Source organism: Nomascus leucogenys, chromosome 21, assembly GCF_006542625.1.
Source record: "Nomascus leucogenys isolate Asia chromosome 21, Asia_NLE_v1, whole genome shotgun sequence".
Taxonomy (NCBI): Eukaryota; Metazoa; Chordata; class Mammalia; order Primates; family Hylobatidae; genus Nomascus; species Nomascus leucogenys.
This window is the reverse complement of record NC_044401.1, coordinates 75,692,752-75,718,972: the sequence shown is the minus strand read 5'-3', so window position 1 is coordinate 75,718,972 and position 26,221 is coordinate 75,692,752. Positions and strand designations below refer to the sequence as shown.

At 39.9% G+C, this 26,221-nt stretch overlaps 1 long non-coding RNA gene across 1 annotated transcript in view; it reads left to right on the top strand.

Moving 5' to 3' along the window:
* Window positions 1–26,221, top strand: part of LOC105738832 — a 303,739-nt gene that overhangs the window by 122,406 nt on the left and 155,112 nt on the right. Inside the window, exon 3 of the long non-coding RNA XR_004027510.1 lies at window positions 9,536–9,592. This is a non-coding gene — a long non-coding RNA (uncharacterized LOC105738832). The remainder of the gene's footprint in view (window positions 1–9,535; window positions 9,593–26,221) is intronic.

Here is a 26,221-nt window from a genome sequence, read left to right as displayed (position 1 = left end):
GTCCAGGAGCTAGAGCCTGTAGTGAGCCATGGTTGTGCCACTGCACTCCAGCCTGGGTGACAGAGTCAGATCCTGTCTCAGAAAAACAAAACAAAACAACTAAACGGCAGTATAGTTGTCCCCACCCCTCATCTCCTCCTTTATGGGTATTTTCCTAATTATGAGAGATTACCTGTGTTCTAAAAGGTGGCTTACTGTATGCGTTGAGAGAATTAAATGACATTTCAGACCAGTTCCAAGTACCTTTTGCAAAGCTAGAGAAATAAAAGTGAATTCTAGTATCTCAATCACAGCGTAAAACTAGAGAAGGTCTGTTTGGGCTGCAGGCAACATTGGTGTTCTTGGCAATTTTACCCAGAAGAATTTAAATTCCTATAATTAGTGTTTCCTCCAAAATTAATGATCTCCTGATTGATTTCTTTCTTTCCTAGCAGCACTGGAGGTCCCACCTACCTAGTTAGTAACAACATTTGCTCTTAATACATGAGTCAAACAGTTTTCTTTTTTCCTTTTTTCTTTTTTTTTACATTTCCAAAACAGAATACCCTGCAGGAAGAATGGGATGGCAGTGGAGGAGCTCTCACTCACGTATCGTGTAATGTGGGAGGCAGGGATATGCGATAGTCATAAAGGGTGCAGGCTTCAGAATCAAAGGAGTGAGGTTGGTGTCCCTGCTCATGCCCTACTAAGCTGAGGGTCCTTCAGGTCATTTCTCCTCTCTCAGACTCAGCGGACTGTTTCCTAAAGCACAGCTCATAACAGGCTGTATGTGGTAAGACCGTCGGGAAGATGGAAGGAGATCAGTCATCCCTAGAGAGCATTAAGCACAGTCTCAGCCACAAAACACTTCCTCAAACATGATGCAAGCCACACAGGGCATTTGGCCTGCATATAAAGGACATACTGAGGACAGTGTAGATGCTCACTAAATTAGTCCTGACTGATCAAGGGGGAAAGAGAGGGTTAATCTTATCATATGTGGGCTCTGAGAGAACACAGAGCTATAGAAGGAAGCTGACTTAATAAGGATCAAGCGTGATGGGGGAGATTAGGAACCGTGTGCAATCTAATGGAACCACAGATAGCACTTCTAGTACTTTTTCCTTTTGGCCCTGCCCCTGCGGAGACAGGGCCACTGCTAATAACTCACATTCTTCTCTTCTCTCCTCTCAAAAAGCCCATTTCCTGAGCAAGTATATGCTTTGGTAATGTCATTAGTAGTCAACATGGTTCCCAAGTTTAGTGAATACTTTCAGATAAAACTAAAGGGTACAAAATCACTCTTTCCTCTCTCCCTCTCCTTATCCTACCTCTCACTTACAATCAAATGACTTATCTACTAATTACAAAGACCTCAATAGTGGAATAAATCCGTATCCTACATAACATGGAGAGCTAGCTATATACCCTTGGCATCACTTTTTATCCTACTTTTACTTTTTACTGACTTTCATTTACTAAACAAAGCCTCCTTTGTCAAAGGCAGGGTAAATAAACTCGGTCACATCCTGTCTTCCTTACATCTTTGTTTATCCATAAACTGTCGAAGATACAGATGAAAATGCACTAAAGCATGCTTGAAGCAGTTACACGAAGGCCAAATAAGATGAGAATGGAAACGCCTGATGTTAAGGGAAGATACTACCTAAAATGATACTGAGCTGGCCCATGTAATGACATGAAAACAAACAAACAAACAAGATAAACAAAAGATGACTAACTGCTACAGTTAGGAATGGACTCATTTGTGTAAAAAAGCAGTAATGACAAGGACATTAACAGCAATATAAGAAAGTGTCTGTATAGTTAGTGGGAAGAAGATAAAGCTCAGCAATTAAGAGCACAGACTTGGGAATGAGAGTAGATTTCAAACCTGGCTCCACCTTTTGCCTTTTTACCTAAAACTGGACAACTCAGTTAGCCACGCCAAACCTCAATTTCCACATGTGTAAAATGGGATAAATTAATACCTTTCTCATAGTATTGTTTTTTGAAGATTTGATGACATAAAACGTATAAAAAGTACTTAGTGTTTGGCTTCAAGTAGATTTTCATTGAGAGTTAGCTCTTATCTTTAGTAGGTTAGTAAGGATCTTGAGGGGTATAGGGCAAACTGTACTATGCAAAATTTACCTCCATAAAACTTTGTTTTTTCCTTCAGAACACCCTGGGAGGTTAAGATTCTGCTAAAAACAGTTCGGGAAATGCTGCTTTAAATAAACAGAAGACTTTGGGGGCAAGAGGCTGTCTTGAATAGAAAATCAGAAGTTTGACAGTGGTGCTTGTGGCTACTCCAGTAACTTTGGGGCATGAGTTTTGGGGACAGGATTGATTGCGGCATCAGTACAGTCGTCATTTCTATGGAGAATCAGATTACATACATATCACTGCTACTTAACAGCAGCTTTTCTGGGACCCAGCTAAAACAAAGACTCCTTGCCCAAGTTGGTTGCAAACTTTGCAAAGGAAAGTCTTCTTTTTTGACCCGTATCCAGGTGTGAGACAAAATAGCAAATGTAAGAATCTGTGTTTCGTCATTTCTGCTTTCCAGCATAATTTCACAAAGTCCTTAACTCTGACAACATGCAGCTCTCCGGAGGGATGCTCTGAAGACAAAACCCACACACCCGCAATGTCTCTGGCCTGAGTAACTATACTCTTTCAGAGGTAAAGGGCCCTAGTCCTTGCCTTTTTTTACACTCAAGATAACATGGCCGAGTTAGTAATTATGCTTCTGTAATCTCTGCCCAGATGCCTTCTCACACCCAAACCTTGCCATGATTTTGCATGTACTGAATATTCACCACCTATATGTAAACTGTGAATTGAAATATTGCCCTATTATGAACTGAATTAATACCCAGGCTCAGTCTATAGTCCTTGTAAGACTTCTGAGTATAGCTAACTAATTCTTTAAAAGCTAAAGAAATGCAAATCAAAACCACAGTGAGATACCATCTCACACCAGTTAGAATGGCCATCATTAAAAAGTCAGGAAACAACAGGTGCTGGAGAGGATGTGGAGAAATAGGAACACTTTTACACTGTTGGTGGGACTGTAAACTAGTTCAACCATTGTGGAAGTCAGTGTGGCGATTCCTCAGGGATCTCGAACTAGAAATACCATTTGACCCAGCCATCCCATTACTGGGTATATACCCAAAGGACTATAAAGCATGCTGCTATAAAGACACATGCACACGTATGTTTACTGAGGCACTATTCACAATAGCAAAGAGTTGGAACCAACCCAAATGTCCAACAACGATAGACTGGATTAAGAAAATGTGGCACATATACACCATGGAATACTATGCAGCCATAAAAAACAATGAGTTCATGTCCTTTGTAGGGACATGGATGAAACTGGAAAACATCATTCTCAGTAAACTATCGCAAGGACAAAAAAACCAAACACCGTATGTTCTCACTCATAGGTGGGAACTGAATAATGAGAACACATGGACACAGGAAGGGGAACATCACACTCCGGGGACTGTTGTGGGGTTGGAGGAGAGGGGAGGGACAGCATTGGGAGATATACCTAATGCTAAATGACGAGTTAATGGGTGCAGGAAATCAACATGGCACATGGATACATATGTAACAAACCTGCACACTGTGCACATGTACCCTAAAACCTAAAGTATAATAAAAAAAAAAAAAAGAGTGCTATTCAAAAAAAAAAAAAAAAAAGCTTGACTTTTTTCTTTAGTCAACAGGCAGCAGGCCTCTGTTTTCTCTACCCTACTTCTGGATCAGAATTTCTCCTTGTGTCCCATGAACATAGAATCCATCACCTGCCCCTTGGAGAGGTACTATGAGCCTGGAAGAAGCATTTTGAGCCTCTCTGGGGAAGAATAAACTGCATGCAAGGTTATGGGTATTTTATGATCTGTTATAGATGGATAATTCAAGGTTCAGGCTCACAGCTTGATTTGTTTCTTTTTTTTTTTTTTAAAGGAAGGTAGCTTAGCAGTGAAACTCATTTTCTGCAACTCCCAAAGTGGTATTGCAATAAATCTGTGAATTTAATCAGCCTCCTCTGTTGAGGCAATCTCTTCTAATTGGGTTCTTGTGAGGGATAATAGACATGATGACAAAAATACTTCATCTCTGGAAAGGAAGCCAGAGTCTCATCAATAATCTAGATAATAAAGATCCCATCCTCCAGAGAAATGGAGCACAGGCCTCCCGTGCAAACCCCAGCACCAGGCTCAACCTGTGTTAGGAAATATTTGCCTTTTAGGTGATGATTCTGTCTCCCTGCTTCCTGCTCAACAGCAGGAAAATTAAAACCTTGCAATGTAACTATCTCCAGGACCATATTGGCCAAGTAACTCTGCAGACTACTAAATGGGTTTCTAGAAGTATTCCAGAAGATTGCAATGGAGTCATGGGGAACTGCATTATGAAGAAAACAAAGCTGGAACACAGAATCCAAACTTCATGATTTTGTTTTCTTTCCCTGTCTCTGGCAGGTGATTCCCACTCTCCTCTGTCACTCCTGGCAGTTATGGTGGGGCTTACAGAGGTCCCTGTCTGGAATGTAACACACACAGCTGATGGCTGTCAGCTGGCAAAGCAACCCAGTGAAGACAGGGAGTACTGGAGCTAGATGCCACCTGCTCCTCAATTATTGGACAAATATGACCTCCAGATCTGGTTTTGTCTGTCCTAGGTGGATGGGGTGGAGAGAGAGAAATAGAGCACATCCTTGGAGGCTGACCTTTCCAAGTTGCTCATCCCATTTAAAGGGTTTGGAGAACAATGGCAGATGCATCCTAAGTTTCTCTATCCTGGAAAATGAGAGAAGCAAAGCATGGTAATTGAATTAGACGCAGGGAAAAAAAGAATTTCACAAGGCTGTCATCTGTCCCAGTCCCCCTCAACTTAGCCTGACATTCCTCTACCCTCTTCATTCTCTGCACGAAAACATTCTCAACAAATACCCTCATCCCTCATGGCCGGGCACTGACGGTCAACAGATCACTCTGGTGATTAACACAGGAACTCACCTGTGGTCAGCACCCACAGGGCCAAAAATGGAGGAGAACTGTGAAAAATGCCATCTTCCCTGCAAAAAGTGCCACAAACACTCACCGGTTCAACAAAGAGCTAGTGTGTTTCAACTCCTTAGCCTCAGGCCCCATTAGCCTGTGAATAGGGGCACTGATGGGGCAGAGATGCGATAAAATCCCAGCTTCCCTTCTTTCAGTCCGGAGTTGTGGTTTTTCCGTTTCCTCCCACTCAACAGCTACAGTATGAACTGCTCCCAAAACCAACAGTAAAATTGAACCTCCACTCCTTGCAGGAAAAGAAGATCCTCATCTCTGTGGGGAATTTGCTTTTGGTGCAAGTCTTGCTGACCTTGGCACGCCTCTCATATACACAAAAGCTGTGGGGCTTTCCAGATGACGCTCTCATATAAACCACAGGCTCCCAACAAGGTGGATCCCTGGACAGGAAGCATCAGCTGCACCTGAGAAGTCATTAGAAATGCAAATTCTCAGTTTCACAAGCCCTACTAAATCCAAAGCCTCAGAGATTTGGCCCAGCAACCTGTGTTTCTAACAAGCCTCCAGGGGATTCCAATGCACTCTTAGTTTACCACTGATACAGGCTGATCATTTCTCCAGTGTGCCTCACACTTTCTTTCTTGTGTGTTTCGTCTTTCTGTTCTTTCCATTCAGCATCCTTCCTCCTTCTGGATCTGACTGACTCCTATTCAGTCTTTAAAGCCTTCCAAAAAACACCCTCCTATTTGTAAGCCTCCTCTGACAGCACCCTCTCCACTTAAGCAGAATTAACTGCCCCTTTATTTCTCCTCTGACAATACTTTGGGCATCCATCGATACATTATGTTATAATCATCATGTATGTATCTGTTTTCCATACTAGGCTGAGAGGGTGAGAAAATATCTAATTCAGCAAATATTTTATACAAAATATCACATGCCTACCATTGGGTTAATTCTGGTGATGCCAAAATAGAATAATAAACTCTGATTAAAAAGTGGGACAGTGCCATATTTGCCTAATTCATCATTGCAAGCCAAGTGAGATTTCAAATCCCTGGCTTAAAGCCTCCCCCACTGACATATACTAGCTGTGTAACCTTCGGCAAATTATTGAACCTCTTCAAATCTCAGGCATCACAGGGAAATGCTAATAATATTTACCTCCATGTTTCATCATCATCATCATCATCGCATCCTTAGCAACTTGTATTGTGCCTGATACAGAGAACATGGGTATAAGTGTAAAAATTTTTTTAAAAGGTCAGAGTTCTGGACAGATATACTATACTTCTTGTAGAACTTGACACTCACCCTAAGCAAATCTGACTTTACATAAAATGTTTCATAAAACATGCAAAAAGGTGCAGAGAACTTTTGTTTTGCCTCCCTAATTTGCTCAGTAAGAGGGTGATCAATACTGAGAATGCTGCCTGAATTATTTCATGGTTGTGTTAGGTCTGTTCACTCCTTCATCCACTCTCACCACCTTTAAACTATGACTCTGGTTTGCAAACATAGTTTCACATGAGAATCAGCTGGGAAGCTTTAAAAACAAATCCTGATGTCTGTGTCTTGCCCTGAAAGAGTCAGATATATTAATAATTAACATGGGGAACGGCTTGGGCATGCGATCCTCACGTGATTCCAACGTCTAGCCGTAGGTTTAAACCACTGGGTTAGAAAACCTACAGGGACACTAAACTGTGGCTCAGGATGAAAAGTTAGGTAAATCAACAGGTCTTGCTATTTTTGATAAAATTAAAATACGATGAGCCTGCTGGCGGTGGTGTGATCATACTAAAACAACTGAAGTGTTCACAGAAATGTTTTAACTAGTGTAACATTCCAGATGGTTAGGACTTCTGGAATAGAATGATGCCAAAGTCAGCGAGCCTCTATAATAGCCTGTGGATGATTCTTGTAGCTGCTAAACTACCCTTAACTTTCCATTTTGTTTTTCAGTCTACATAGCTCACCGTTCTTGCCCTCACCAGGCAAACCAACTTCATTCATCAACAATGCACCAAAGGACTGTGGGAGGATTCCCTTCCTGTCAGCTTAGACTTTGAGTTTCTGAAACACCACTGTCTGTAGAAGCAAGGCTGACAGACATCTTGAGACTGGTATTCTCTTTTGGCTACAATTTAGAGATTGTCTGTGATGACTGGCGCCAAGAACTCCATGGATTAAGCCTCCTTTTCTGGCTCCCCATCAATCTTTCCAAGTGTTTCCCTCTTCTTGACCTTGTTTCACTGATAAAGCAGCCTGAGTATGATGGCAAGGAGGTGGCTTATTGGGATGGGGCCCCAGTGCCACTGGAGCGAGACTCAAAGCTTTGACTGTGAGCTACGGTCATCCTCATCTTGAACTCTGGTTAGGACCAATAATGACATGTCTGGCTACCAGAAGAGAGAGTTTATTTCAATAGTAATTATGTAGGAGAGGCAACCCTGGCTTTTAAAATGTGAATAATGCTCAAATTATTGGGGGAGATAATGAGGAAAAAAATAAATAATAAACAAGCCTATGGTAGACTTTAAACACTACTTCAAGGACAACAGCTACTTTGACAGTCAAGTTTTTTTAAGTCATGCTTTCAGATAAGTACTAGCTTGAAGTTTCTTCTTTTCTTTTTCTGCTTTTCCTGTGCTCCTCCCCCATTTCTTCTTTTCTTTTCCAATCAGCATTTTCGGGGGCAAGGAAAATACATCATGATACCCTCAGCAGAGAAGTGAAAAGGGGAGAGGAAGGACAACCAGCCCTCCTTGAGAGCTGCCTGCATGCCAGGTGCATTATGTCACAGAATCTCCTTTAATCCATACAAAACCCCATGAAGGGACATTATATACCTATTTTTTTTTTTAATGAGGAAAACCTGGCTCAGATTATAAAATACAATTTTGCTAAGGAAGCATAGCTAGCAAGCATGAGAGCCAGGATTCAAATTATGAGGTATGTGATTCCAAAGTCCAATTTCTTTACATTACACTGAGGTGGCTGGTAACTGCCCTCTTCCAACCAATCAGTGATACTCTGATGTGTCTACAGATGGGGCAAAGGCCCCTTGGTCCCCTTGGCTCACCTGCTTAGACTAGACCATCAGGACAGCTCTGATTTCAGTTTGGGTCTCTATCTTGTACCCTAACTCCCATCATCATCTTCTCAGCAAATGTCTATGCCTGTGACCCTGGGAGAACGAGAACGCACGTAAAAAACTATGGGTGGGAGCTCCATGACCACAGGGGAACACCCACATAGGAGTTGATTCTATGGAGCCTAATTCTATGGATTCAGCAGCTTCTTTATTTCTCAAAGCAGGTATTCCCCACATCTGTAGGAGATGGAAGGGAGAGAGTAAGAGAAAGAAGAGTCCCAGGCAAGCAAGAAGCTGTGAGAGAATGTGCAGCAATAAATTCAAGTGCCATTTGCTCATCATCAACTCTCCGGCTCAGGTCTTACCAGGCCAATGCAGTGATGGGAGGGAGCACCCAATCCAGTGAAGTGTTTTGCTTCTGGCCAGGCACATTTCTACCCTTTGGAGGAGAGGACATTGCAGCAAAGGGAATTTTGAAGTCAGGCCCCACAGATTATATAAGATAGAACACAGGAAAATGAACCATTCTTCAGAACCGTTGAAGTTCTTGTATGTTATTATCCAATGATACATGTGCTTTACCATTCACACATGGGAATAAATCCTAAAAATAATAACCTTTTCATTAGAAAGCTAGACTGTAATTTTTCCAAGTGCCAAATGGATACCTTGCATATTTTTATAAATCTCTTTGGGCTGTTGGAGCACTGGTTTGGTGTTATAATAGCAGAAGGGATTTTGCTGTATTTTTCTCTCTTCTTTCTGAGGTTGTGGTGGACAAACAGGAATTCAAATTTTGCAACTCTAAAATGACGCCCCTACTTCATGGCTTGGGGCTGTTTTTCCAGGATCAGGCACAGATGGTGTTTCTGTCTCCTCCAGAGAATATTTTTGGATGTAAAGTTTCTGAAGTAAATTATTCAACTGAGGCCAAAATAGTCTCTGGAAAATAATCATATGTGAATAGAAAATAAGAGCAGCCTGGCCTGGCCTGAGAAGAAAATGCAACTGGTTTTTAGAAATGGTAATGTTTGTACTAATATTTGTATTAGGAATAGAATGAGACCTGGAATTTTGGAAGTGAGTGCTGTTTTACTCAGAAAATTTGGTGATTATCTTCTCTTTTCTTTTCCTTTCTCCCTCTCTCATTCTCTTAAGATTAGTGAAGAGCAGTCAAGGGTTAGTACTTCTGAAACTCTAATGACCATAGGAATTACCTGTGGATTTTGTTAAAATGCACACTTTGACTCCGTAGGTCTATAGATCCTGCATTTCCAACAAGCTTCCAGGTTAGGGTACTGTTACTGGTCTACAGAGCACTTTGAGTGACAAGTGCTGGAGGAAGTTCAGATAAATTTTATAATGGAGTAAAGCTATTCTTTGCCAGTCTAGTAAATTATTTTATTTTTTCCTTTAATAGGTATTTACTGAAACCTGCTTTGTGCTGGGCAATGTGCCAGATGTTGGGGATAAAATGGTGAGCAGACAGACCCTGTGCCTGTCTTTATTGAGCTTGGAGCCTAGTATGTATGACAAACTTTAATCAAATAATCATACCTTGAAATACTGCAGCTGTAGTAAATCTAATGAAGAAGGGGTACAGGTGCTATGAGATCTTAAAATAGGTGCCTTCATTAGAGGGCTGGAGAAGGTTTCCCTGAGGAAGCGTATTGAGCTATGAAGGTACTAACAGTAGTCATTATTATCATCATAGTGAGCAGCTAGCCATGATTTGAACATTTCCTTTGGGCCAGTACTAGGTATGTATCTGTCCATTATCTCATTTAATTCTCACAGCAACTTCCTAAGTTAGGTGCTGTTGTTATCCAATGTTACGGTGGAGAGACCTGAGGCTCAGAGAGCTTGCACAAGGTCACACAGCTAGCACACAGCAAATTCATGACCCAAACACAAAACCATTTTACTGTTTCAAGTTATCATCCAGGACTTTAACCAGAAAGACTGCTGAATCAACTGTATCAGCTTCTTAGCTCCTTGTTTTAACAGCAGCCATACTGGGAACTGTTCTGCTCCTGCTGGTGTGATGTAGCAGCGAAGGCTCTGGGCAGGAATGAGGAAACATGACTTTGGGCCCTAGCTTTGCCAGCAACTTGCCGGGGGTTTGGACAGTGGTCACGATGGTGACCACTTTTCAAGCACTTTCTGTCTGCCACATACTTTGCTAAGGCTTAACAAATGATTATTTTGCAAGATCAGAGTTATATATTAATATCTGCATTTTACTGGTGGGGCAATGAAACTTGGAGAAGGTTAAGTGGCAAAATTCGTAAGAGGTAGGGCATGGGTTTGAGAGGTTGTTTAGCATAGTGCAACAGTTCTCGAAGTGTAGTCTGCAGGCCTTTTCAGGGGGCAGGTCATCAAAACTATTCTCATACTAACACTAAGATGTTATTTACCTTTTTAAAATTTTGTTGACATTTGTAATGACGACTCAAAAGCAATGGTGAGTAAAGCTGTCAATGGTTTAGCAAAATAATTTTTTATTAGTGATGTTAATTGTGTGAGTTGAACTAGCTTTTTCCCTAGATATATGAGTTTTTTTTTTTTTTTTTTGAGACAGGGTCTCAGTGTCACCCAGGTTGGAGAGCAGTGGTGCAATCTTGGCTTACTGCCACCTCCACCTCCCAGGCTCTGGTGATCCTCCCACCTCTCAGACTACCGAGTAGCTGGGACTACAGGTGCACACCACCACATCTGGCTAATTTGCTTTTGCATTTTTTTGTAGAGACAGGGTTTCTCCATGTTGCATAGGTTGATCTCTAACTCCTGGGCTCCAGTGATCCTCTAGCCTCGGCCTCCCAAAGTGCTGAGATTACAGGTAGGAGCCGCCAGGCCCAGCCAAAGATTTCTTATAAATACACTCACACAGATAAAGTTTCAGAAGATAAAAACATAACTGCAACTGGAAACAAATGCCTAGAAATATATGACAGATCAATTATCATAAAGGCCTCTGGGATGACACCCCAGAAGTAATTGTTGCCAATAATATCATGAGAACTTCCATGCAAAATTTAGAATTTTGGAAAACTTGGATCTGCTACTATGAGCTTGTCAGCTTCCTAGTTCTTGATGCCCTTTTAAAATGAGAGTAGGGTTGATATTAACGGACTGGTTTAAAAAAAATTGGTGGTCGGCAGGGTGGTGAAGATCTGTAAAGCTCAGTGAACCAAGAGCTTCCAAATGTCCATTGTATAATGTTTAAAAATCACGCATAGGTAAAAGAACTGCTGAAATATAAAATGGACCCATGGATTTTGGGTATGGAAAGTTCATTGATATGATTTTAGATTCCACATTACAACTCACCTTTATGAAATATCACTTTTCAAGTTTTGTGTACTATTAAAGAAGAACAGCTACAATGATCTAAAAAAGCTACTAAACAGTTCCCCTCTGTTCCAATTATGTCTCTAAGTTGGATCTTCTTCATCTACTTCAGCCAAAACCATGTATCACAACAGACTGAAGCAGAACAGATATGATCATCAAGCTGTCTTCTATTAATCCAGATGTTAAATATAAAACAGCGTTACTTTTTGTACCAAATGCTTTATTTTGGAAAATATAATTATTTCTCTTAAAAATGTGCTATTTATGTTAACATAGGAGTTTATTGTTATTTTTAAGTGAGTGAATAAAGAAATATTTTTAAATTTCTTAGTTTTAAGTTTGGATACAGTAAATATTAATAGGTATAATACGTATAAATGAAACTCTTTGGGGTCCTCAGTACTTTTCAGGAGTGTAAGGGGTTCCTGAGAGCAAAATTTTGAGGATCCCACCTAGTGCATGAGGACGTGGGCTCTGGAGCCAGGCCTGCCTGGGTATATCCTATTATCTCTGGGTTTTTTTTTAACTTTTATTTTACGTTTAGTGGTACATGTGCAGGTTTGTTATGTAGATAATAAACTCATGTCATGGGGATTTGTTGTACAGACTTTGTTACCCAGGTACGAACCCTATTACCCAGTGGTTCCTTTTTTTTTGCTCCTCTCCCTCCTCTCATCCTCCACCCTCAAGTAGGCGCCAGTGTCTGTTGTTTCCTTCTTTCTATTCATGAGTTCTCATCATTTAGCTCCCACTTATAAGTGAGAACATGCAGTATTTGGTTTTCTGTTCCTGGATTAGTTTGCTAAGGATAATGACCTCCAGCTCCATCCATCCCATGTTCCTTCAAAAGACATAATCTCATTCTTCTTTATGGCTACATAGTGTATGCGTACCATATTTTCTTTATCCACTCTGTCATTGATGGGCATATAGGAAGAGATCTTGGACCTTGGACAAATTATTCCCACTTTGTCTGCACTGCTGCCCTGGATAGGGAATATAGAAACAGTTCCTACATTCTAGGGGTGTTACGAATGATAAACAAGTAGGCACAGATCAGTTAGCTCTTGTCTAATTTGTGAGTGAGTATTCTTTCCACTAGATTCACTTTTCCAAGCTTTGCTGTCCATATTTCTGAGTGTTTTTTTGTTTTTTTCTGAGACTTCAGCCCAGGCTGGAATGCAGTGGCACAATTTTGGCTCACCACAACCTCCAATACCCAGGTTCAAGCGATTCTCCTGCCTCAGCGTCCCAAGTAGCTGGGATTACAGGAATGCACCATCACACCCAGCTAATTTTTGTATTTTTAGTAGAGATAGGGTTTCACCACATTGGCCAGGCTGGTCTCAAATTCCTGACCTCAGGTGATCCACCCGCCTCGGCCTCCCAAAATGCTGGGATTACAGGTGTGAGCCACCGCGTCCAGCCCATTTCTGAGATTTTTAAAAGCCTATTTACCTTAGCTAGTACACGCTTCTGTAAATATATTCCCTCTGATTAAACAATTTCAGATCAATATTCTAGCTAGAGATGATGCCAGTATAGAAAACTCTATTTAGCCTCTGAAAGGAGTGTACTTGCATTGTACGGACAAAGGAAGTTACTTTGAAATTATTCCTAGCTCTGCCATAGATTTGCTGTTTGGATTTGAACTTAGATACTTTTTAGAATTTGCTCACTCTGATCAAGCATTTTGATTATGAATGTTAGCAACAGGCATCCAGTTGCATTCAGCTTTCCAAGCAAATATTTACAGAGCCCCTTCTGTGCAATTGGCACGGTTCTAGGTGTGGGAATGAAACAGACAAAAGCAAACAACAGGAGTGCATATTCTGGGCGTGTATATCATGGGAGAGACAAACAATGAATAAATAAGCAAAATATATAGTGTGTTGGCTGATAAGAGGGACAATGAAGTAGGACAAAGCAGGGAGAGGGGAGAAGCCCTGGGGTGTGAATGCGGGCTGCAGTTTCCCTTCCCAGTCAGGAAATGCCTCACTACAGAGGTGATTTTGGAATGAACCATGTGGATATCTGGGTGAGAGAATTCTAAGACCAGGGAATCGCATCTATAAAGACATAACCAGATTCTGCCTGGCGTGTTAGTGTGGTTGAGTTGAGTGGGCAAGGCAGGTGTAGAAGATGTGATCTAAGAGGTATTAAGTGCCACACTGCATCATATCGGCCTGGACACCCTGATTTGGAAACCACTGGAGACTTCTGAGAAGTGACATGATCAGAGGGATCCTGGTGATCAGTGTGGTAGCAGTGGAGATTGTGAGACATGGTCAGATTCTGGATCTATTTTGAAACTAGAACCACCAAGATTTGCTGATATATGGGATTTGGGGTTTGAGGAAAACAATGAAGTCTAGGATTATTCTAAAGCCTGGGTAACTGGAGGGATGGAATTCCAAGAACCAAGGCCAGGAAGACTGAGGAAGGGGCAGGTTTCAGTGGAGGTATCAGGGAAGGGACCAGAGCTTGGATTTAAATGTGTTCATTTTGGGGTGCTCAACAGACATCTAGTTTTTTTCATACTCTCAAGGATGAACCAAATTAGTAAAAACAGCCAATTTACTGCTAGGAATTACTAAAAAAAAAAAAGCAGCTACATTACTTTCTCGAAAAAGAAAGCCTGAAATCTTACATATAAGAATTCTTTTTTTTTGTACATCATGTGGTGCTGTTCCAGAACTGAACACCCTATGCCAGGTGCGGTCTTATTAAAGTTCTGGAAGAAAAGGCTATCTGTTCTGAGACACAATGCCTCTACTTGTGGAACTAAAAATAGCTCAGCTCTCAGTCCCCAGGGCACGCAGTTCTCTAAGTGTCCATCCATTACATGGCCACATTAGTTTGACAAGTTTTCAAGGCTCACCTGTCCACTACTCACACCACATCTGGGTTTTATATTTTAATTTTGCATGGCTCCTTTTGCCTTTGTCACAAATGTGACTTTCTCTACTTCATCCTTCCCTCTCACAGATGCTATTGTTGGGTATGGCTGCCTAATATATTGTTGTCATTAATAAGAAAAACAGCATTTCCCAATTTAGTATCATCTGTAGAATTCATTAACGTGTTGTTTGCACTTTTATCCAGATACTTCAAAACGATATCAAATAATATGGGTAATCATCTTACAATTAAAGTAAGGGAAAGGTTATCTTTTTTTGGAGGAGGAAAAGGGATATGTTTTCTGTTGTTTCCAATAGCTCATTTGCTCAGCAAACAGACAAGAAAAACAGAGCAGGGACAGATTTTTTGATAAGAATATCAATTCATTCGTGGTTTGGGGAGAGTTGTCCAGAAGCTTAACTGACGTTCCTCTTCCACTTCATCCCACATATAATTTTGAAACAAAGACAAGCAGGAAACGCAGATTTCATAACCTGAAATCTCTTTAGCTTCATCAAATGCCAAAAAGCAACTGCAATGGCAGAATAAAATACACTAATGTGTTTTGACACAATAATCGTGCCTGTTTCTCCTTAATGAGCCAGGCTGGGGATTTCCAACTTATAGAGGCAGAGAAAAGCTGTCAAACCAGCAGATGTGCCCAATACTTCTAAGGGGCATTTACTTAATGGGCCATCTGAATACTTGTCTACATGTCAGCAATGATGCAAACATGACATCTCTCAGCTTGAGAGTTGCTCTTGTGTGCAGACAACATTGTGAAGTCATGAGATAGCACTTGGAAAGGAATTTTAAACTGGGAATACATTTCATGGCTCAGCTGCAAGGCTGAAGACTGCAGGAAGGAATTCACTTTCAGTAACTATGTGAATTCATGGAGTAGGCCCATGCTATTTCAGTCCTGCACAGCTGGCTGACTGTGAAGCTTTATTTTTCTCTTAGAGCTGAGTGACGTCTCTTTAATGGTTTTGGAATGACTGTTGCCAACTCTTGTTGATAATTTTTGTTTTGTTTCTCTCAACTGGGATATTTCTTCTCACCTGGGTGATTTCCCATCTTAAGAATTTTTCGGCTAATGTATGAGGGTTTTTTTTTTCTTGATTGCCTGGAACAGACATCAACTTGTGTTAGCTTACTCACAAAATGAGGATCTAGTGTAAAGATGCAGAGATTTTGCAATGGACGTGTAAGCAGAAATACAGCGAGGGCTCAGGAAATACTAGAATAGGCAACATGCTCTTCATCTCTGCTTCTATCTGCACATCTGCTTTATTTCTTTGTCTCAGCAGACTCACAATCTCTGCTCCTCATCCCGCATGGTGGGGAAAGATGCCCACCCACAGCTCCCCAGGCCATCTGTTAGAGCTCCAACCACATGGAATGACGGAATCCATTCTGTTCACTATCTCTGTTCTAGTTTCAAATTCCTGGGGAAAAATGACCTCTCTCACTTCAGGCTCCCACCCTTGGTCCAGTGGGCTGCAAAATTTCCAAGCGTAGCTTCTGTTAGTTCCTTGCTTTGGGTTAGGTGAAAATGAAGGGAATAACTGTGAGCTGTTCAGATTCATCAAGAAATTATCTACTATTGTTGGGGGAGAATGCCCAGGGACAGATGAATTTGGGTAAGGGACAATAACAGGACATTAGAAAGGAAAATCCCAATTGTATTTTTCCTACAGAGTCAGCATCTCAAACATTTTCCTTCACAGAAGCTGACAAATAATCCACGGAGGCAGCTTAGCAGATGGGTTGAGAAAAGCAACAGGCTCATCATCAGTTTTCAACACCTTGATACATCAGGCTTGGCCCTTGCTACCTCATGCATTATTTAAGCACAATGCATCTCCCTCTGATTGTGCCATGTGCTGGAGGAGAATGTGAAGCTCTGTCTGTCTTCAGCAAACACGTTTCAAGTACTGTCAGTCTGAAAACCAAATGGAAGAGGGTAAACCTGACAATCCACTTGATTTCAGTTTTAGGACCTTGACGCATGGGAGATGCCAGTTTGCAAGGATTCTGTGTACTTTAAGGAACGTTTTCTGAGCTTGTCCAGTACAACAGACGCTCTGTTAGGTAGTTGTAGTTAGGATTTTTTGGTTGTAAGTATCTGAAGATTGAAATGTATCAGCTCATTTACTCAGAAAATCTGAGGTAGTGCTAGCCAAACCAAATGGTTCAAGCAAATGTCATCAATATTTGGCCTCTTCCAGTCTTTTTACTCCTCTATCTTCTGTGTCTGCTTCACTTCTACACAAGCTTTCTCTATGTGGTGGCTCCAGATTTTATATCTTCTAGTAGACATTTTTTTTAAAAAGAAAAGAAAAAGACTCCCCCTGCCCCTTCCCCCAGCTCCTTTCTCTTGATCATTCCAGTCGAAGTACAGGTTCTCTTTGCTAACATTCCTTGACTGGCTGTGATTGGCTCATGGACTGGGTCCATGAGCCAATCACTGAGTCCAGAATGAGGTGTTGCTCTGATTGGCTAAGCTTGGATCTTGTGCCCACTCCTGGAGTTGGAGTAGAGGCAGCTCTAACCTAACCACAGGGATGGGGCTTGCAGGAGCAGTGGTTCCCCAAAGAAAACCCAGGATACTGACACCCAAAGAAGGGGGAATAGAGGCTGTGAAGGCAGAACCCGTAAATGTCTACTACCCAGGCTAAGGAAGGAGAAACATACACTACTTGCTCTCATAAAAACCTAATGGTGCTAGGTGTTTCAAGCGAGGTTTTTGGAAAACACAGATGAAAAGCCATTAATTCTGAAAATCTAGACATCAGTGAGGGTTTTTAGAAAAGACAACATCTGTGATGGGCCTTGAAGGATAAGGGGGAGGCTGAGACAGGGCATTCTAGGCAGAGGGAGCAATGTTTAAATACACTCAGAGATTTCTAAGGGGGTGGTACATTCCAGAGAACGTTAGACCAGTGTGTATTCAGGACTTACAGGTTGATACAAATATGACATTTCTGACCTTTGAGGCCTGAAATGTTTCCCTGTCATCGATGTATATATGTATTTACTGAATATTCACATATATAAGCCTTCAGCTCTCAAATTACATATAAGCATGGACACATTACATGCAATGGTGAAATCAGCAGAGACTTTGAATTCAGTCACACCTGGTATGAATCCCAGCTTAGCCGTCTACTGGCTGTATGACAACAGAGAATTAATTTAAATATTTTAGCCTTCATGTTTTTATCTGTAGGAGGGTGACCTGTCCACTGCATATTGTCTTTGTGAGAATTAACTGAGTTCACACATGGAAATTACCCAAAATGGTGTCTGGGAAATAATAGACACTCACTGAATGCCAGTTACCTTCTCTCTTCCCGCTCCTCCTTTGTATACACCCACACTGTTTCTAATAAGAACATGAAATTGATTTGTTTTATTACACACATAGTGACAACTTGTTGACCACAGCATTGGAAGCTTTGACTGGGCTGTAACTATTCTTTTCTGTGCCCAGCACCCTGGGAGGCTGGCCTGTTAGGATTGCTGTAACTGATTCCCATGCCCTCTACCTAACAGTAGGTTCAAAGAAATAGGAAGCCAGCAAGAGATGCAGGGAGGAAACAGAGTCAATTTGGAGTTCATATTCCAAAAATTCTCTTTCTGTAAAGTTATCGGAGTTCTTGTCAGACAGCCTTCTCCACCCACCTCCCATTATTTTCTTCTCTCCCCTTCTCTCTCTTGATAACCACTTCCTTTCATTGTTCCTTCAGGCTTAGAAGCACACACAGCACCCTGACCATTACTAGCCTCACAGCATGGCACTATCCCCTGTGCTGTCCCTACCCCCTGCCCTCACCTTTGCTAATTACTCCTTTATTAATTTCTCCTCAAATTACCTAATTTGACTTTACCATTGTTTTCCTATTGGGGCCCTGACTAGCCCTGACATCGAGGATAAACATGATGCCATCATTAACTTGATGAGGGCCCCTCAAAAAATCAACTGAGATAAATGAACTCGTAATTCTGTAGATAAGGGGGGAAATTCCCCAGATTGAATGGAGACATTTTGTTTAAATGTAGCTAATGTTTAAAATAATTACCTTCTTAAGAAGACCTCTACTTTCTTCTGGAGCATGGTGGTGTGTCCTTCATTTGGATTTCGTAGATTATAAATGACCTGATAATGAGCCCAGTATGAGAAACAGTTGAAGATTTTTTTCCCCCTGGGTTGGGTTGGGGCCAGGGGGAATGGGCTTTTGACCGTTTTTGAGTCTCAAAATTGTTCTATGTAGGTCAGCCATTTCAAAAGCCAAAAAACCCATCTTTTTGGATAAATAATATCCAATACATAACCCTCCACTCTTCTGTTTAAATATTGACACCAAATTCTATTAAAAAACCTCTGTTACTTGTAAATAAAAGGTACATTGGTTCAAAGGGTCAAAGTGGAGAAACATCATAATGAGTCAAGTGTCCATGGCATAACTTTGAATAAGATCACTTTTATACCATCCAAAGCCATTGGATTTCAAGCAGACTACTAAATTTAACCACGGGGAATTGCTAACATTCTACCATTTTTTTGACCTACAAAGTGACAATATCCTAGGGTTCAAATAACAGATGATTCTTGCTGTTCTTTAAGAGAACATAACCTTCATTTCCTCCCTGTTTTCTTGTGAGTATTTTCTCCTTATTTTAGTGAGTGGATGCCAGATTTTTCTCTGATGGTTTCTCTGATGAAATATCTAACAGAAGAGTAGACAAACTTAGTCACAATATTTAGTTTTTTATTTATGAGTTAATTGTATAAGTTGTATTAACTTTGTTCCCTATATTTTCCATATGGTACCTTCAATAAACATAAACAATATAACTCCAGAAGATAAAATCTGATTGCCACTGAAAGCTAATGCCTAGAAGTATGTGAACTATTAATAATCACAAAGCCTTTGCTCCAATACCCTGTTGGCTATTTAAAAATACTATTCTCAGTTTAAAGTTATTTTAAAACACATCTAGTTTCAGCAATAAATACCCTTTTATTCTGACATTTACTTTAAATAACTGTGCTTTCTTATAAAACAAGATGTAGCCTACTAATATTCAACCAATACTACCACATTCTTCACAATGCTGGGTTGCATATGTTTAAGATTTAAGGTTAAAAGGCGGTATTTTTCTTAAGGTAAAAAAAAAAAATCATCCAATTACATACGAGCCAAGATTATGCAATGCATTTGAATCTGTGCATGGGAAGAATGATGAGAGACTCTTGCTATGGGGATTATTTGGGGTGTGGTTCCTCCAAAGGGAGTAAGTCCAGGTTTTAGAGAAAGTTTTCAAAAAATTATTCTCTGAAACTAAAGCTACTAATGTCAACATAATATCATGAGATGAGTTCTTTGCAAAAGGAACATAATAAATAATAATCTATGTATGCATTGCTTGTAAGACAAGTGTGTCCCCTAAAGGCATCTAAAAAAAAACTCATCAGCAAGAATCCCTTCTAAATATTTGTACAATATAAAATATAGCCCACTTAACTGAAATACTATGCTACAAAAGGTGATTTTTAGACAGATAATTGTGTGAAATGTCCAGGACTGTCTGTATATGAAATCTTTTTGTCCTGTAGTTACATCATGTGCCTAGGATTTTTCATTTTCATTTTATTTCCTATCAATTTCTATTGATTTACTTAGAGACAGTTTCATTCTGTCACCCATTCTGGAGTGCAGTGGCACTTTCACAGCTCCTGCAGCTCTGAACTCCTGGGCTCAAGCCATCCTCTTCTCTCAGCTTCTTGAGTAATTGGGACTACAGGTGCATGCCACCATGCTCGACTAATTAAAAAAAATTGTAGAAACGGGGTCTCACTATGTTGCCTAGGCTTGTCTTGAACTGCTGGCCTCAAGTGATCCTCCCACCTTAGCCTCCCAAAGCACAGGGATTACAGGTGTGAGTGATTGCAACTGGCATCTATGATTTTTTAAATAGGAAAATATAACTTCCGTTTTTATAGGTGTATTAGTTTCCTGTGGCTGATGTAACAGATTGCCACAAATTTGGTGGCTTAAAACAGCAAGAAATGTGTCCTCTCATAGTTCTTGTGGACAAAAGTCTGAAACCAGAGCTGAAATCGCTATGTTGGCAGGCCCTCCCTTCCCTAGACACTCTTGGGAAGAATCTATTCCTTGCCTCTTTTAGCTTCTGGTGGCTCCTGCATTGCATTCTTTGAAGGTGGCCATGTCATGTCAGTCTTCAATGCCAGCATCGTGAAATCTCTCTCTACTTCATCTTCACGTCACCCTTTCCTCTATGTGTTTCTGATCTCCCTTTGCCTACCTTTTATAAAGATACGTGTGACTGCATTTAAGGTCCACTTTGATAATGCAGGATAATCTCATCTTGGATAAATATTTTAATCACATCTGCAAAGATACTTTCCCCATATAGGGCACCATTTGTAAATTCCAGGGATTAGTACATGAATAATGTTGGGGGGAGGTGCATTTTTAAGACTACTACAATACGAAATGTTAGATACAGCAGAAGAGTGAACTGGAAGGACTAGAAGTTAGGAAACCAGGCTCAAGTCCTGGAATTTGTCTAGGTTTCCTTGGGAAAGTCAATTATTTGAGACTCACTTTCATTATCTATAAAATGGGTATTGGGTATAAGGAGACAGATGATATCCTTACGTTTTTTGTTTCAAAATTATATTAGGCATAAATAAGACAGATCTGCCAGTATTTATGTTTCATTATCTAAGGAGAGAGAGAAAGTTCCGGGATTTGGTGGCTACAAACTTTTCAACCACCAGAAAAGTACGAATGATAGTGGAATCAGGGTAAGTCTCTGGCCTGTATCATACATCCTGCAATAACATCCAGAGATCACAAACAACCTGCTGACTGTTAATTCTGTGCTTCAAGTACCTTGATTTCAGGAAGTCCTGACCTCTAGAAAAAATATATCTTTTATTATAAATTGATGAATTGCCCTTCTGGCTCAGAAACCAGACTTCAGTGATTTCATTAGACCTGACCACTACAAATTGAATTAATGAAGTATAGTTCCTTAGTCCTCCAAATTTGAATTGCATACCGAGCCTTATTCTGAAAGATCCTGACATTTATTAATTTAACAGACACTTATATAATACCAATAATAATAATAATAATAATAATGATGATGGTATTTCACATGCATTGAAGACTTACTCTGTGTAGCCATAAAGGTAAACACTCTACATTAATTGTTTCATTTGCTGTCCACAATTTTCCAGAGAAACCAGGTATTATTCAACAGATCATCATCAAATACCTACTGAGTGCAGGGCATGTAATGGTGCTGCGGAATATAAAGATGAACAGGGGCCTTGACTCAAAGTAACATAATGTCTAAAAGAGGAGACAAATATTAAGCAAAGAGCCACAGGAGCAAATGTAACATTTACAACTGCATTAAATACTGCCTACCAGCGGGAGGTACATGGTGCTATTTAACTGGTTGCAGAGGAAAGATAATCATTTTGAGAGAAATTTTGTAATTTGTCCCAGGTCACAACCTAAATAAGAAGAGTCTGACTTTTGATCCAGGACTGCTGACTTGGAAGCCCCATTGGTAACTACTATGCCATACCTCTTGTCTGTTTTCTCCATCACTGTTTGAAGTTTAACATGCCCGCCTTTTCTGTTGGCAATCTTTAAGTGGTCATTTTCCCACCATGACTGCTTGGCTCCAAAGTTTAGTTTTATTGACTCTTTTGAACATTCCCAGTGTGTGGAAATTTTTAAAAGAGCCCTCAAGCCATTTCTAGAGTCTATGACACAGACTTTAGATCTCATTCTATTAAGAGTTTGATTCCAAGCCCACTTCTGAAAAGTGAAAGTATGTACTCAGTAAATTCCTGAAACTGACAAGAACTCTTTGGCTATTACTCAAAAATGTCTAATACCATGAACTAAAGTGGTGAGTTATTTCCGCACTTCACACACAACCCCCACAATCCTTGAAAGTGGAGTACTAAACTACGTTTACCACTGGGTGCAAAACCGTTTCCCCTTAAGGATAATCTGAAATAATTTGATAATGATGGTGGATTGGAAGGCAGTGTTGATACAAATTATTTAAATCTGCTATGCTTAAATTTTCTTAAGTAAACACATTTTGTATACAATAAACTATTCATATAAGATTTTTCAATTACATTTCACACTCTGTTAACTAGATATGACATTAGTAAACACAACTATTTCCTCCTACATTAACATAGCTACATTGAGTGTGAACTCACTTTTAGTTCTTTTTCCCCACACTGTAGTCAGTTTTTCATATATGAACAGTACATTTTTATGTGGGCAGGGCCAGAAAAAGCCAATATTCACCATGCATTTTACAGTTCCTGTAGATAAATATTAGCAGAAGTGTTGGCTTTCCATCCAGTTTAATTAAAAAAAAACACTTGGTTTTAAGTATTTTCCCCCACTTGTATACAATATCATTATATAATGGAAATTAGCCATTTAAAAAACTTTAGACATTTTATTTTTTATGTTTTTATAATTTGAATTAATGGCAAAAATAACTTAAAAGAGTTTTTTTTTCCCCTTTGGGATAAACAATCAATTTTGAAGAGAGTTCCCTTGAGCTGCTAAGAGGCAAACTAGTTAGCAAATCAAGAAGTGACCCCATGGACTTGCATAAACACTATTACACACCCAACAGGAAGGACTGTGACCAAGTAAACAGCAAAATTCAAACTCAAACACCAGCTATACAATTGCTCAGTCCCATTTAAATTGGTGACAAATGCCATTTAATCCCAAGTAACTGCTCTTTCATTCCTCATGGTTCCCATATATCTCTATAATCTATTGTAATGGAAGATTCCTAAGAAATCATTTTCTTTCTGCCTCGAACCGGTCAGCCCTATTTTAGAAATCCTAAAGTAAATACTTATAATCCCTGCCCTCTTTAAGTGATCACTCAAAGAGGACATGACATGTTCTTTTAAGTGCCAAACAGCTGGTTCATTTCCCAATTAGAGGAGAGCACTGTAAACGATAGTTCTAAATAAATATGTAATATCATCTACTGATAAGGACAATGTAAATATTTACGACAATTAGGGAAACAAATGTACACATATTTGAATATTCTCCAGAAGAGGAAATCTATCCATTGTAACATTTGTCAGAAAGAGTCTCTTTGGTGGGTTCTTCTCAGGAAGTTGTGCCACTTGGGTGTTTTGCTGTTAAGCTGCCTCAGGCTCTAGAAGGCGTGTACAGGAAGGAGAGTCTTACGAAGGAGCCCCTTTCAATAAATTGCCTTCCAAAATGGAAGCTGGATTCCTTGCTCTCATGGTTTCAAATCTTGGATGGGGTGAAACTGGATGCCCCTCGCCCCCAACCCCTTGGTGAGATGCACTGAAGGACTACAGAAGGGAAGGACAATACACACAGTTCGCAGGGGCCTGGGCAATCTGTCTTTCTAATTACATCCCTACATTAGTTTTCATATACGCGTGGTAACCACAAAGATTCAGAACAATGCTTCAGTTCAAGAATATTTTGTTTTCCAGATGAGGTTGTATTCCTCCATAAGACCCGTAAAAAGGAAAAATAGAACACTGTGCTATACATTACAACCAATTTTATGCAAGCTCTTGTTGAAATTTAGGTCACTTGCTTGGGCCTTAGTTTTCCCATCACTGAAAAGTGATAGTGCTATAGTCCTTTCCAGCTTCCTTCAGAAAATAGTTAGAACATCTAGGTACTATACTTCAACTTAAAAAAAGATGGACTATTCTCTGATTATAAAAATAATAAGTGATCATTGTAATACAAGGATGAATGAATAAGAAAACAAAAATAACTTCTTTTCCATTGTCAAAGTTTTCTCCATAAGTGTGTGTGTGTGCGCGCATGTGTATAGACACACATTACATATACAGCTGTGCACCATATAATGACATTTTGGTCAAAGAGGGACTGCATATATGATGATGATTTCATAATATTATAATGGAGCTGAAAAATTCCTACTACCTAGTGACGCAGAAGCCATCATAACATTATTGTGCAACACATTACCTTTTCTATGTTTAGATATGTTTAGAAACATAGATACTTACCATTGTATTACAGTTGCCTACAGTACTCACTACAGTACAAACATGCTGTACAAGTTTGTAGCCTGGGAGCAATAGGCTATTCCATATAGCCTGAGTGTGTAGTAGGCTATTCCATCTGGGTTTATGGAAGGACATTCTATAATGTTCACACAATGTTGCATTTCTCACATTTCTCAGAATGTATCCCATTGTTAAGTGATGCATGACTGAGTAGACTATGCTGAATATTCATATGTAAATATTACTTTGTGATCTAACTATTGTGAAAATTTCTCCATATCATTAGTGCTGTGTGAACATATGACTTGTAATGCTGTACAATATTCCTTTGTATGGATGAGTCATGATATATTTAGTGGTAACTATTGCTGGATAATTAGGTAGTTTCTAATATAAATTGTCTCTTGTAAAAATGCCTGTTCCTGTTGTGTTTTAGTCTTTCAACCTCTCTTTGATCTTTCATGGTGATTCAAATGCTAAGACTGAAAACAGGAAGAAGCAGTTTTGAATCCCTACCTACTACCTGTCAGCTGTGTGATCTCTGTAGATGTTTAACTTCTCGGGGAATTTCACTTTCCTTACCTGCCAAATGGGGACCACAGCTCTGTCTTTTAAAGCCACTGTGAAGGTGTGTTGATACATATGTCATGTGCCTGCCATACAGAAGTCTCCTTGTAAGAATCAGGCTCTCTCTCTTTCCTTCTTTTTCTTAATCCAGGAGTCCAAGGTGCCCATGATTAGGTTTCATTCTCTGCGAGAACCCCAGAAATTGTGTGCAAAATTTTGTGCGTATGTTCAGATATTTTTTGGGAAAAAAACTTTCACAATATAAGAATCACTACAAATCTCCTTCCTGGCCCGTGGCTTTCCATTTTGCTATAAAATGATGGGACTGATATTTGCCCAGTCCCTAATGGCTGCTTTATTGGCTTGTATTTCTATGTTAATATCTCCCTTATCTGTTGGTAAGCTTACTGTTCAGTATGAACCTAGCCTGACACACAATTTCTATGCTGAAATCCTAAATTCCAAGGCACACTTTCCACTTCCTGATACACAATAAGCACACAATAAATGTTACTTGTTGCTCCTGTTATTATATACATGAGGAAATTTTTAGAAGAGGCATATGCATCTTAAATGCTAGTTTGATTATGGAAGATATGTTGCATATGAATGGATCCCTCTCTCTCTCTCTTTTTCTCTCTGTCTCTCTGTCTTTTATGACAAGACCTGTATGGATTTGGCCAAATTCTAAAACATTTCCAGGTTCCATTTATCTTGTATAGGTTTATAAACAGATCAAACAGCCAGAGATTACTATTTCTTTTATATCATAACAAAAGGATGTGTAGTGGGGGAGAGGAATTTGGCAATAGGCAAACATCAGTTTAAGACTTTAAAATGGGATGAGGGTCCATCTGTCTTGAATAACTTAGACCACAAGTTGACTACCAAAGAGGAAACTGCTGAAATTTTTCTCAACTTTGCAATTCTCTGATCTTGCACATGGTGCCTTTGACAAATCTTTCTAAAGCAAGTATGTTTTAGAATGTCCATTACATAGCTGGAATGCTCAGGTTAGTGGGCATACCAAGGAAATTTCCCCATTTTGATCTCCCAGGAGTGGGTCACTGATGCCACTGTTAACTTCTTAAATAATTGACTCCTAAAACATTTGACTTATATCTTTCTGCTCACAGCAATAGCACTCCATGACCTCAC